General features: G+C 40.4%; 6 non-coding genes across 6 annotated transcripts; all 6 read left to right on the top strand.

The window, feature by feature from the left end:
* The first annotated feature begins 316 nt into the window (after positions 1–316).
* On the top strand, positions 317–390 carry trnat-agu (transfer RNA threonine (anticodon AGU)). Its single transcript has one exon. It is a non-coding gene; the product is annotated as a tRNA-Thr (tRNA).
* A 1,302-nt stretch (positions 391–1,692) lies between these two features.
* trnat-agu (transfer RNA threonine (anticodon AGU)) lies at positions 1,693–1,766 on the top strand. Its single transcript has one exon. It is a non-coding gene; the product is annotated as a tRNA-Thr (tRNA).
* Positions 1,767–4,423: 2,657 nt separating this feature from the next.
* trnat-agu (transfer RNA threonine (anticodon AGU)) lies at positions 4,424–4,497 on the top strand. The gene has a single exon. It is a non-coding gene; the product is annotated as a tRNA-Thr (tRNA).
* Positions 4,498–10,244: 5,747 nt separating this feature from the next.
* trnah-gug (transfer RNA histidin (anticodon GUG)) lies at positions 10,245–10,316 on the top strand. The gene has a single exon. It is a non-coding gene; the product is annotated as a tRNA-His (tRNA).
* Positions 10,317–11,602: 1,286 nt separating this feature from the next.
* trnah-gug (transfer RNA histidin (anticodon GUG)) lies at positions 11,603–11,674 on the top strand. The gene has a single exon. It is a non-coding gene; the product is annotated as a tRNA-His (tRNA).
* A 2,304-nt stretch (positions 11,675–13,978) lies between these two features.
* On the top strand, positions 13,979–14,052 carry trnat-agu (transfer RNA threonine (anticodon AGU)). The gene has a single exon. It is a non-coding gene; the product is annotated as a tRNA-Thr (tRNA).
* Positions 14,053–14,455: the final 403 nt, after the last annotated feature.

The following is a 14,455-nucleotide window of genomic DNA, read 5'->3' as shown; positions in this document are numbered from 1 at the left end:
GGCCAATTATGAAAATGATGTGATGACGTCATTTAGCGACTTCTAGCTACTTTTAGGACCAGCAATAGCTACTTTCCTTCCTGAGGATTTGGCAACACTGCCTCTCACATGCTCAGGCCCACTTTGCGTCCCAAAACGTAGCTTAAGAAACCCTGTTGCTAGACAATTGAAGGTGTCTGTATCGTTTCCAATATTAGTAAAAGACATCTCTTTTGTGATGTGATTTTGCTAGACAGAGATGTGGGTTAAATTAATGAGACTGGTTTGATTCAAATAGGTGTGGGTGTTCACATCTGCAACATATATGACATTTATGGGTGCTGTGGCTTAGTTGGTTAAAGTGCCTGTCTAGTAAACAGGAGATCCTGAGTTCAAATCTCAGCAGTACCTTTTTATTGTTCACATTGGTGGAGAAGGTCAGAGGGGAGGGCACTCAGGTTTTCTCACCAATGGGTTTAGAGAATTAGAGATGACGTGAGGAGGATGCAATTGAGATATTCCAATGTTACGGAAAAAGGGCACTTTTTGAATGAGAAAAAACCTACCGACTGTGTAAAGCTCCACTGTTTCTTCAGTTTATTCATTATCGAGACCAAAATGAAAAGAGTTTAGCCAGCTTGTGCACATCACTTTCACAGCCTATGTAGGCTTTACAAAGCCAACTCTTGTAGCCGGCCGTGATCGTATAGTGGTTAGTACTCTGCGTTGTGGTCGCAGCAACCCCGGTTCGAATCCGGGTCACAGCACTGCAATGTAATTTTAGAAGGGTTGTTTTTTGAATGAGTTAAGACTTACTATGCAAGCTAAGAAACTCAGCAACTCTGCCGTTTGACAAAGTTCCCCACCATATTGTAGGTTAATTACTTACACGAAATGATTCATCGGCTGTTTCAGACGTTTTTACAATTTTTAAGCTCCAGAGCCAAATGAGAAATGCAGTGTCCTCGAACGACCAACATTATGAAGTAATAGTATATGATTCTGAATGTTCACTCATATCTCGCGACCCACCTATGACATGTTAATAACCGCTTTGGGTCCCAAATCATAGTTTAAGAATTCATGTCAGAGGTTCTTGAGTTTATTCATCTCGAGACCCAAATGAAAAATGTACTGTCCTCGAATGATCATAGTTACGAAGAAATAGTATGTGATTACCATTGATTACTGATATCTCGCTACCCACCTCTCACCAGTGTTGCCAACTTAGCGACTTTGTCGCTATATTTAGGAGGTATTCAGAAAAAAGACAAGAATCGACAGAAGAAAGTTCAATTGTAGTTCTAAACATACTTAGGGTGTTTTTTACTCACTTTTTGTCTCTCCCGAGACGTTATTCCTCTCTCCTACAGCGTCAATCACAATTACATCCACTTGGCCAATTATGAAAATGATGTGATGACGTCATTTAGCGACTTCTAGCTACTTTTAGGACCAGCAATAGCTACTTTCCTTCCTGAGGATTTGGCAACACTGCCTCTCACATGCTCAGGCCCACTTTGCGTCCCAAAACGTAGCTTAAGAAACCCTGTTGCTAGACAATTGAAGGTGTCTGTATCGTTTCCAATATTAGTAAAAGACATCTCTTTTGTGATGTGATTTTGCTAGACAGAGATGTGGGTTAAATTAATGAGACTGGTTTGATTCAAATAGGTGTGGGTGTTCACATCTGCAACATATATGACATTTATGGGTGCTGTGGCTTAGTTGGTTAAAGTGCCTGTCTAGTAAACAGGAGATCCTGAGTTCAAATCTCAGCAGTACCTTTTTATTGTTCACATTGGTGGAGAAGGTCAGAGGGGAGGGCACTCAGGTTTTCTCACCAATGGGTTTAGAGAATTAGAGATGACGTGAGGAGGATGCAATTGAGATATTCCAATGTCACGGAAAAAGGGCACTTTTTGAATGAGAAAAAACCTACCGACTGTGTAAAGCTCCACTGTTTCTTCAGTTTATTCATTATCGAGACCAAAATTAAAAGAGTTTAGCCAGCTTGTGCACATCACTTTCACAGCCTATGTAGGCTTTACAAAGCCAACTCTTGTAGCCGGCCGTGATCGTATAGTGGTTAGTACTCTGCGTTGTGGTCACAGCAACCCTGGTTCGAATCCGGGTCACGGCACTGCAATGTACTTTTAGAAGGGTTGTTTTTTAAATGAGTTAAGACTTACTATGCAAGCTAAGAAACTCAGCAACTCTGCCATTTGACAAAGTTCCCCACCATATTGTAGGTTAATTACTTACACAAAATGATTCATCTGCTGTTTCAGACGTTTTTACCATTTTTAAGCTCCAGAGCCAAATGAGAAATGCAGTGTCCTCGAACGACCAACATTATGAAGAAATAGTATATGATTCTGAATGTTCACTCATATCTCGCGACCCAGCTATGACATGTTAATAACCGCTTTGGGTCCCAAATCATAGTTTAAGAATTCATGTCAGAGGTTCTTGAGTTTATTCATCTCGAGACCCAAATGAAAAATAGTACGAAGAAATAGTATGTGATTACCATTGATTACTGATATCTCGCTACCCACCTCTCACCAGTGTTGCCAACTTAGCGACTTTGTCGCTATATTTAGGAGGTATTCAGAAAAAAGACAAGAATCGACAGAAGAAAGTTCAATTGTAGTTCTAAACATACTTAGGGTGTTTTTTTACTCACTTTTTGTCTCTCCCGAGACGTTATTCCTCTCTCCTACAGCGTCAATCACAATTACATCCACTTGGCCAATTATGAAAATTATGTGATGACGTCATTTAGCGACTTCTAGCTACTTTTAGGACCAGCAATAGCTACTTTCCTTCCTGAGGATTTGGCAACACTGCCTCTCACATGCTCAGGCCCACTTTGCGTCCCAAAACGTAGCTTAAGAAACCCTGTTGCTAGACAATTGAAGGTGTCTGTATCGTTTCCAATATTAGTAAAAGACATCTCTTTTGTGATGTGATTTTGCTAGACAGAGATGTGGGTTAAATTAATGAGACTGGTTTGATTCAAATAGGTGTGGGTGTTCACATCTGCAACATATATGACTTTTATGGGTGCTGTGGCTTAGTTGGTTAAAGTGCCTGTCTAGTAAACAGGAGATCCTGAGTTCAAATGTCAGCAGTACCTTTTTATTGTTCACATTGGTGGAGAAGGTCAGAGGGGAGGGCACTCAGGTTTTCTCACCAATGGGTTTAGAGAATTAGAGATGACGTGAGGAGGATGCAATTGAGATATTCCAATGTCACGGAAAAAGGGCACTTTTTGAATGAGAAAAAACCTACCGACTGTGTAAAGCTCCACTGTTTCTTCAGTTTATTCATTATCGAGACCAAAATGAAAAGAGTTTAGCCAGCTTGTGCACATCACTTTCACAGCCTATGTAGGCTTTACAAAGCCAACTCTTGTAGCCGGCAGTGATCGTATAGTGGTTAGTACTCTGCGTTGTGGTCGCAGCAACCCTGGTTCGAATCCGGGTCACGGCACTGCAATGTAATTTTAGAAGGGTTGTTTTTTAAATGAGTTAAGACTTACTATGCAAGCTAAGAAACTCAGCAACTCTGCCGTTTGACAAAGTTCCCCACCATATTGTAGGTTAATTACTTACACAAAATGATTCATCTGCTGTTTCAGACGTTTTTACCATTTTTAAGCTCCAGAGCCAAATGAGAAATGCAGTGTCCTCGAACGACCAACATTATGAAGAAATAGTATATGATTCTGAATGTTCACTCATATCTCGCGACCCACCTATGACATGTTAATAACCGCTTTGGGTCCCAAATCATAGTTTAAGAATTCATGTCAGAGGTTCTTGAGTTTATTCATCTCGAGACCCAAATGAAAAATGTACTGTCCTCGAATGATCATAGTTACGAAGAAATAGTATGTGATTACCATTGATTACTGATATCTCGCTACCCACCTCTCACCAGTGTTGCCAACTTAGCGACTTTGTCGCTATATTTAGGAGGTATTCAGAAAAAAGACAAGAATCGACAGAAGAAAGTTCAATTGTAGTTCTAAACATACTTAGGGTGTTTTTTACTCACTTTTTGTCTCTCCCGAGACGTTATTCCTCTCTCCTACAGCGTCAATCACAATTACATCCACTTGGCCAATTATGAAAATTATGTGATGACGTCATTTAGCGACTTCTAGCTACTTTTAGGACCAGCAATAGCTACTTTCCTTCCTGAGGATTTGGCAACACTGCCTCTCACATGCTCAGGCCCACTTTGCGTCCCAAAACGTAGCTTAAGAAACCCTGTTGCTAGACAATTGAATGTGTCTGTATCGTTTCCAATATTAGTAAAAGACATCTCTTTTGTGATGTGATTTTGCTAGACTGAGATGTGGGTTAAATTAATGAGACTGGTTTGATTCAAATAGGTGTGGGTGTTCACATCTGCAACATATATGACTTTTATGGGTGCTGTGGCTTAGTTGGTTAAAGTGCCTGTCTAGTAAACAGGAGATCCTGAGTTCAAATCTCAGCAGTACCTTTTTATTGTTCACATTGGTGGAGAAGGTCAGAGGGGAGGGCACTCAAGTTTCCTCACCAATGGGTTTAGAGAATTAGAGATGACGTGAGGAGGATGCAATTGAGATATTCCAATGTCACGGAAAAAGGGCACTTTTTGAATGAGAAAAAACCTACCGACTGTGTAAAGCTCCACTGTTTCTTCAGTTTATTCATTATCGAGACCAAAATGAAAAGAGTTTAGCCAGCTTGTGCACATCACTTTCACAGCCTATGTAGGCTTTACAAAGCCAACTCTTGTAGCCGGCCGTGATCGTATAGTGGTTAGTACTCTGCGTTGTGGTCGCAGCAACCCTGGTTCGAATCCGGGTCACGGCACTGCAATGTAATTTTAGAAGGGTTGTTTTTTAAATGAGTTAAGACTTACTATGCAAGCTAAGAAACTCAGCAACTCTGCCGTTTGACAAAGTTCCCCACCATATTGTAGGTTAATTACTTACACAAAATGATTCATCTGCTGTTTCAGACGTTTTTACCATTTTTAAGCTCCAGAGCCAAATGAGAAATGCAGTGTCCTCGAACGACCAACATTATGAAGAAATAGTATATGATTCTGAATGTTCACTCATATCTCGCGACCCACCTATGACATGTTAATAACCGCTTTGGGTCCCAAATCATAGTTTAAGAATTCATGTCAGAGGTTCTTGAGTTTATTCATCTCGAGACCCAAATGAAAAATAGTACGAAGAAATAGTATGTGATTACCATTGATTACTGATATCTCGCTACCCACCTCTCACCAGTGTTGCCAACTTAGCGACTTTGTCGCTATATTTAGGAGGTATTCAGAAAAAAGACAAGAATCGACAGAAGAAAGTTCAATTGTAGTTCTAAACATACTTAGGGTGTTTTTTTACTCACTTTTTGTCTCTCCCGAGACGTTATTCCTCTCTCCTACAGCGTCAATCACAATTACATCCACTTGGCCAATTATGAAAATTATGTGATGACGTCATTTAGCGACTTCTAGCTACTTTTAGGACCAGCAATAGCTACTTTCCTTCCTGAGGATTTGGCAACACTGCCTCTCACATGCTCAGGCCCACTTTGCGTCCCAAAACGTAGCTTAAGAAACCCTGTTGCTAGACAATTGAAGGTGTCTGTATCGTTTCCAATATTAGTAAAAGACATCTCTTTTGTGATGTGATTTTGCTAGACAGAGATGTGGGTTAAATTAATGAGACTGGTTTGATTCAAATAGGTGTGGGTGTTCACATCTGCAACATATATGACTTTTATGGGTGCTGTGGCTTAGTTGGTTAAAGTGCCTGTCTAGTAAACAGGAGATCCTGAGTTCAAATGTCAGCAGTACCTTTTTATTGTTCACATTGGTGGAGAAGGTCAGAGGGGAGGGCACTCAGGTTTTCTCACCAATGGGTTTAGAGAATTAGAGATGACGTGAGGAGGATGCAATTGAGATATTCCAATGTCACGGAAAAAGGGCACTTTTTGAATGAGAAAAAACCTACCGACTGTGTAAAGCTCCACTGTTTCTTCAGTTTATTCATTATCGAGACCAAAATGAAAAGAGTTTAGCCAGCTTGTGCACATCACTTTCACAGCCTATGTAGGCTTTACAAAGCCAACTCTTGTAGCCGGCCGTGATCGTATAGTGGTTAGTACTCTGCGTTGTGGTCGCAGCAACCCTGGTTCGAATCCGGGTCACGGCACTGCAATGTAATTTTAGAAGGGTTGTTTTTTAAATGAGTTAAGACTTACTATGCAAGCTAAGAAACTCAGCAACTCTGCCGTTTGACAAAGTTCCCCACCATATTGTAGGTTAATTACTTACACGAAATGATTCATCTGCTGTTTCAGACGTTTTTACCATTTTTAAGCTCCAGAGCCAAATGAGAAATGCAGTGTCCTCGAACGACCAACATTATGAAGAAATAGTATATGATTCTGAATGTTCACTCATATCTTGCGACCCACCTATGACATGTTAATAACCGCTTTGGGTCCCAAATCATAGTTTAAGAATTCATGTCAGAGGTTCTTGAGTTTATTCATCTCGAGACCCAAATGAAAAATAGTACGAAGAAATAGTATGTGATTACCATTGATTACTGATATCTCGCTACCCACCTCTCACCAGTGTTGCCAACTTAGCGACTTTGTCGCTATATTTAGGAGGTATTCAGAAAAAAGACAAGAATCGACAGAAGAAAGTTCAATTGTAGTTCTAAACATACTTAGGGTGTTTTTTTACTCACTTTTTGTCTCTCCCGAGACGTTATTCCTCTCTCCTACAGCGTCAATCACAATTACATCCACTTGGCCAATTATGAAAATTATGTGATGACGTCATTTAGCGACTTCTAGCTACTTTTAGGACCAGCAATAGCTACTTTCCTTCCTGAGGATTTGGCAACACTGCCTCTCACATGCTCAGGCCCACTTTGCGTCCCAAAACGTAGCTTAAGAAACCCTGTTGCTAGACAATTGAAGGTGTCTGTATCGTTTCCAATATTAGTAAAAGACATCTCTTTTGTGATGTGATTTTGCTAGACAGAGATGTGGGTTAAATTAATGAGACTGGTTTGATTCAAATAGGTGTGGGTGTTCACATCTGCAACATATATGACTTTTATGGGTGCTGTGGCTTAGTTGGTTAAAGTGCCTGTCTAGTAAACAGGAGATCCTGAGTTCAAATGTCAGCAGTACCTTTTTATTGTTCACATTGGTGGAGAAGGTCAGAGGGGAGGGCACTCAGGTTTTCTCACCAATGGGTTTAGAGAATTAGAGATGACGTGAGGAGGATGCAATTGAGATATTCCAATGTCACGGAAAAAGGGCACTTTTTGAATGAGAAAAAACCTACCGACTGTGTAAAGCTCCACTGTTTCTTCAGTTTATTCATTATCGAGACCAAAATGAAAAGAGTTTAGCCAGCTTGTGCACATCACTTTCACAGCCTATGTAGGCTTTACAAAGCCAACTCTTGTAGCCGGCCGTGATCGTATAGTGGTTAGTACTCTGCGTTGTGGTCGCAGCAACCCTGGTTCGAATCCGGGTCACGGCACTGCAATGTAATTTTAGAAGGGTTGTTTTTTAAATGAGTTAAGACTTACTATGCAAGCTAAGAAACTCAGCAACTCTGCCGTTTGACAAAGTTCCCCACCATATTGTAGGTTAATTACTTACACGAAATGATTCATCTGCTGTTTCAGACGTTTTTACCATTTTTAAGCTCCAGAGCCAAATGAGAAATGCAGTGTCCTCGAACGACCAACATTATGAAGAAATAGTATATGATTCTGAATGTTCACTCATATCTTGCGACCCACCTATGACATGTTAATAACCGCTTTGGGTCCCAAATCATAGTTTAAGAATTCATGTCAGAGGTTCTTGAGTTTATTCATCTCGAGACCCAAATGAAAAATGTACTGTCCTCGAATGATCATAGTTACGAAGAAATAGTATGTGATTACCATTGATTACTGATATCTCGCTACCCACCTCTCACCAGTGTTGCCAACTTAGCGACTTTGTCGCTATATTTAGGAGGTATTCAGAAAAAAGACAAGAATCGACAGAAGAAAGTTCAATTGTAGTTCTAAACATACTTAGGGTGTTTTTTTACTCACTTTTTGTCTCTCCCGAGATGTTATTCCTCTCTCCTACAGCGTCAATCACAATTACATCCACTTGGCCAATTATGAAAATTATGTGATGACGTCATTTAGCGACTTCTAGCTACTTTTAGGACCAGCAATAGCTACTTTCCTTCCTGAGGATTTGGCAACACTGCCTCTCACATGCTCAGGCCCACTTTGCGTCCCAAAACGTAGCTTAAGAAACCCTGTTGCTAGACAATTGAAGGTGTCTGTATCGTTTCCAATATTAGTAAAAGACATCTCTTTTGTGATGTGATTTTGCTAGACAGAGATGTGGGTTAAATTAATGAGACTGGTTTGATTCAAATAGGTGTGGGTGTTCACATCTGCAACATATATGACTTTTATGGGTGCTGTGGCTTAGTTGGTTAAAGTGCCTGTCTAGTACACAGGAGATCCTGAGTTCAAATGTCAGCAGTACCTTTTTATTGTTCACATTGGTGGAGAAGGTCAGAGGGGAGGGCACTCAGGTTTTCTCACCAATGGGTTTAGAGAATTAGAGATGACGTGAGGAGGATGCAATTGAGATATTCCAATGTCACGGAAAAAGGGCACTTTTTGAATGAGAAAAAACCTACCGACTGTGTAAAGCTCCACTGTTTCTTCAGTTTATTCATTATCGAGACCAAAATGAAAAGAGTTTAGCCAGCTTGTGCACATCACTTTCACAGCCTATGTAGGCTTTACAAAGCCAACTCTTGTAGCCGGCCGTGATCGTATAGTGGTTAGTACTCTGCGTTGTGGTCGCAGCAACCCTGGTTCGAATCCGGGTCACGGCACTGCAATGTAATTTTAGAAGGGTTGTTTTTTAAATGAGTTAAGACTTACTATGCAAGCTAAGAAACTCAGCAACTCTGCCGTTTGACAAAGTTCCCCACCATATTGTAGGTTAATTACTTACACGAAATGATTCATCTGCTGTTTCAGACGTTTTTACAATTTTTAAGCTCCAGAGCCAAATGAGAAATGCAGTGTCCTCGAACGACCAACATTATGAAGAAATAGTATATGATTCTGAATGTTCACTCATATCTCGCGACCCACCTATGACATGTTAATAACCGCTTTGGGTCCCAAATCATAGTTTAAGAATTCATGTCAGAGGTTCTTGAGTTTATTCATCTCGAGACCCAAATGAAAAATGTACTGTCCTCGAATGATCATAGTTACGAAGAAATAGTATGTGATTACCATTGATTACTGATATCTCGCTACCCACCTCTCACCAGTGTTGCCAACTTAGCGACTTTGTCGCTATATTTAGGAGGTATTCAGAAAAAAGACAAGAATCGACAGAAGAAAGTTCAATTGTAGTTCTAAACATACTTAGGGTGTTTTTTACTCACTTTTTGTCTCTCCCGAGACGTTATTCCTCTCTCCTACAGCGTCAATCACAATTACATCCACTTGGCCAATTATGAAAATTATGTGATGACGTCATTTAGCGACTTCTAGCTACTTTTAGGACCAGCAATAGCTACTTTCCTTCCTGAGGATTTGGCAACACTGCCTCTCACATGCTCAGGCCCACTTTGCGTCCCAAAACGTAGCTTAAGAAACCCTGTTGCTAGACAATTGAATGTGTCTGTATCGTTTCCAATATTAGTAAAAGACATCTCTTTTGTGATGTGATTTTGCTAGACAGAGATGTGGGTTAAATTAATGAGACTGGTTTGATTCAAATAGGTGTGGGTGTTCACATCTGCAACATATATGACTTTTATGGGTGCTGTGGCTTAGTTGGTTAAAGTGCCTGTCTAGTAAACAGGAGATCCTGAGTTCAAATGTCAGCAGTACCTTTTTATTGTTCACATTGGTGGAGAAGGTCAGAGGGGAGGGCACTCAGGTTTTCTCACCAATGGATTTAGAGAATTAGAGATGACGTGAGGAGGATGCAATTGAGATATTCCAATGTCACGGAAAAAGGGCACTTTTTGAATGAGAAAAAACCTACCGACTGTGTAAAGCTCCACTGTTTCTTCAGTTTATTCATTATCGAGACCAAAATGAAAAGAGTTTAGCCAGCTTGTGCACATCACTTTCACAGCCTATGTAGGCTTTACAAAGCCAACTCTTGTAGCCGGCCGTGATCGTATAGTGGTTAGTACTCTGCGTTGTGGTCGCAGCAACCCCGGTTCGAATCCGGGTCACGGCACTGCAATGTAATTTTAGAAGGGTTGTTTTTTAAATGAGTTAAGACTTACTATGCAAGCTAAGAAACTCAGCAACTCTGCCGTTTGACAAAGTTCCCCACCATATTGTAGGTTAATTACTTACACGAAATGATTCATCTGCTGTTTCAGACGTTTTTACAATTTTTAAGCTCCAGAGCCAAATGAGAAATGCAGTGTCCTCGAACGACCAACATTATGAAGAAATAGTATATGATTCTGAATGTTCACTCATATCTCGCGACCCACCTATGACATGTTAATAACCGCTTTGGGTCCCAAATCATAGTTTAAGAATTCATGTCAGAGGTTCTTGAGTTTATTCATCTCGAGACCCAAATGAAAAATGTACTGTCCTCGAATGATCATAGTTACGAAGAAATAGTATGTGATTACCATTGATTACTGATATCTCGCTACCCACCTCTCACCAGTGTTGCCAACTTAGCGACTTTGTCGCTATATTTAGGAGGTATTCAGAAAAAAGACAAGAATCGACAGAAGAAAGTTCAATTGTAGTTCTAAACATACTTAGGGTGTTTTTTACTCACTTTTTGTCTCTCCCGAGACGTTATTCCTCTCTCCTACAGCGTCAATCACAATTACATCCACTTGGCCAATTATGAAAATTATGTGATGACGTCATTTAGCGACTTCTAGCTACTTTTAGGACCAGCAATAGCTACTTTCCTTCCTGAGGATTTGGCAACACTGCCTCTCACATGCTCAGGCCCACTTTGCGTCCCAAAACGTAGCTTAAGAAACCCTGTTGCTAGACAATTGAATGTGTCTGTATCGTTTCCAATATTAGTAAAAGACATCTCTTTTGTGATGTGATTTTGCTAGACAGAGATGTGGGTTAAATTAATGAGACTGGTTTGATTCAAATAGGTGTGGGTGTTCACATCTGCAACATATATGACTTTTATGGGTGCTGTGGCTTAGTTGGTTAAAGTGCCTGTCTAGTAAACAGGAGATCATGAGTTCAGATCTCAGCAGTACCTTTTTATTGTTCACATTGGTGGAGAAGGTCATTTCCTCACCAATGGGTTTAGAGAATTAGAGATGATGTGAGGAGGATGCAATTGAGATATTCCAATGTCACGGAAAAAGGGCACTTTTTGAATGAGAAAAAACCTACCGACTGTGTAAAGCTCCACTGTTTCTTCAGTTTATTCATTATCGAGACCAAAATGAAAAGAGTTTAGCCAGCTTGTGCACATCACTTTCACAGCCTATGTAGGCTTTACAAAGCCAACTCTTGTAGCCGGCCGTGATCGTATAGTGGTTAGTACTCTGCGTTGTGGTCGCAGCAACCCCGGTTCGAATCCGGGTCACGGCACTGCAATGCAATTTTAGAAGGGTTGTTTTTTAAATGAGTTAAGACTTACTATGCAAGCTAAGAAACTCAGCAACTCTGCCGTTTGACAAAGTTCCCCACCATATTGTAGGTTAATTACTTACACGAAATGATTCATCTGCTGTTTCAGACGTTTTTACAATTTTTAAGCTCCAGAGCCAAATGAGAAATGCAGTGTCCTCGAACGACCAACATTATGAAGAAATAGTATATGATTCTGAATGTTCACTCATATCTCGCGACCCACCTATGACATGTTAATAACCGCTTTGGGTCCCAAATCATAGTTTAAGAATTCATGTCAGAGGTTCTTGAGTTTATTCATCTCGAGACCCAAATGAAAAATGTACTGTCCTCGAATGATCATAGTTACGAAGAAATAGTATGTGATTACCATTGATTACTGATATCTCGCTACCCACCTCTCACCAGTGTTGCCAACTTAGCGACTTTGTCGCTATATTTAGGAGGTATTCAGAAAAAAGACAAGAATCGACAGAAGAAAGTTCAATTGTAGTTCTAAACATACTTAGGGTGTTTTTTACTCACTTTTTGTCTCTCCCGAGACGTTATTCCTCTCTCCTACAGCGTCAATCACAATTACATCCACTTGGCCAATTATGAAAATTATGTGATGACGTCATTTAGCGACTTCTAGCTACTTTTAGGACCAGCAATAGCTACTTTCCTTCCTGAGGATTTGGCAACACTGCCTCTCACATGCTCAGGCCCACTTTGCGTCCCAAAACGTAGCTTAAGAAACCCTGTTGCTAGACAATTGAATGTGTCTGTATCGTTTCCAATATTAGTAAAAGACATCTCTTTTGTGATGTGATTTTGCTAGACAGAGATGTGGGTTAAATTAATGAGACTGGTTTGATTCAAATAGGTGTGGGTGTTCACATCTGCAACATATATGACTTTTATGGGTGCTGTGGCTTAGTTGGTTAAAGTGCCTGTCTAGTAAACAGGAGATCATGAGTTCAGATCTCAGCAGTACCTTTTTATTGTTCACATTGGTGGAGAAGGTCATTTCCTCACCAATGGGTTTAGAGAATTAGAGATGATGTGAGGAGGATGCAATTGAGATATTCCAATGTCACGGAAAAAGGGCACTTTTTGAATGAGAAAAAACCTACCGACTGTGTAAAGCTCCACTGTTTCTTCAGTTTATTCATTATCGAGACCAAAATTAAAAGAGTTTAGCCAGCTTGTGCACATCACTTTCACAGCCTATGTAGGCTTTACAAAGCCAGCTCTTGTAGCCGGCCGTGATCGTGTAGTGGTTAGTACTCTGCGTTGTGGTCGCAGCAACCCCGGTTCGAATCCGGGTCACGGCACTGCAATGTAATTTTAGAAGGGTTGTTTTTTGAATGAGTTAAGACTTACTATGCAAGCTAAGAAACTCAGCAACTCTGCCGTTTGACAAAGTTCCCCACCATATTGTAGGTTAATTACTTACACGAAATGATTCATCTGCTGTTTCAGACGTTTTTACCATTTTTAAGCTCCAGAGCCAAATGAGAAATGCAGTGTCCTCGAACGACCAACATTATGAAGAAATAGTATATGATTCTGAATGTTCACTCATATCTTGCGACCCACCTATGACATGTTAATAACCGCTTTGGGTCCCAAATCATAGTTTAAGAATTCATGTCAGAGGTTCTTGAGTTTATTCATCTCGAGACCCAAATGAAAAATGTACTGTCCTCGAAAGATCATAGTTACGAAGAAATAGTATGTGATTACCATTGATTACTGATATCTCGCTACCCACCTCTCACCAGTGTTGCCAACTTAGCGACTTTGTCGCTATATTTAGGAGGTATTCAGAAAAAAGACAAGAATCGACAGAAGAAAGTTCAATTGTAGTTCTAAACATACTTAGGGTGTTTTTTACTCACTTTTTGTCTCTCCCGAGACGTTATTCCTCTCTCCTACAGCGTCAATCACAATTACATCCACTTGGCCAATTATGAAAATTATGTGATGACGTCATTTAGCGACTTCTAGCTACTTTTAGGACCAGCAATAGCTACTTTCCTTCCTGAGGATTTGGCAACACTGCCTCTCACATGCTCAGGCCCACTTTGCGTCCCAAAACGTAGCTTAAGAAACCCTGTTGCTAGACAATTGAATGTGTCTGTATCGTTTCCAATATTAGTAAAAGACATCTCTTTTGTGATGTGATTTTGCTAGACAGAGATGTGGGTTAAATTAATGAGACTGGTTTGATTCAAATAGGTGTGGGTGTTCACATCTGCAACATATATGACTTTTATGGGTGCTGTGGCTTAGTTGGTTAAAGTGCCTGTCTAGTAAACAGGAGAACCTGAGTTCAAATCTCAGCAGTACCTTTCTATTGTTCACATTGGTGGAGAAGGTCAGAGGGGAGGGCACTCAGGTTTTCTCACCAATGCGTTTAGAGAATTAGAGATGACGTGAGGAGGATGCAATTGAGATATTCCAATGTCACGGAAAAAGGGCACTTTTTGAATGAGAAAAAACCTACCGACTGTGTAAAGCTCCACTGTTTCTTCAGTTTATTCATTATCGAGACCAAAATGAAAAGAGTTTAGCCAGCTTGTGCACATCACTTTCACAGCCTATGTAGGCTTTACAAAGCCAGCTCTTGTAGCCGGCCGTGATCGTATAGTGGTTAGTACTCTGCGTTGTGGTCGCAGCAACCCTGGTTCGAATCCGGGTCACGGCACTGCAATGTAATTTTAGAAGGGTTGTTTTTTGAATGAGTTAAGACTT

This window comes from Oncorhynchus mykiss, chromosome 16 (assembly GCF_057628025.1).
Source record: "Oncorhynchus mykiss isolate SJ-2025 chromosome 16, ASM5762802v1, whole genome shotgun sequence".
NCBI lineage: Eukaryota > Metazoa > Chordata > Actinopteri > Salmoniformes > Salmonidae > Oncorhynchus > Oncorhynchus mykiss.
Note: the sequence above shows the minus strand (reverse complement) of the source record. Positions and strands in the feature narration are given on the sequence as shown.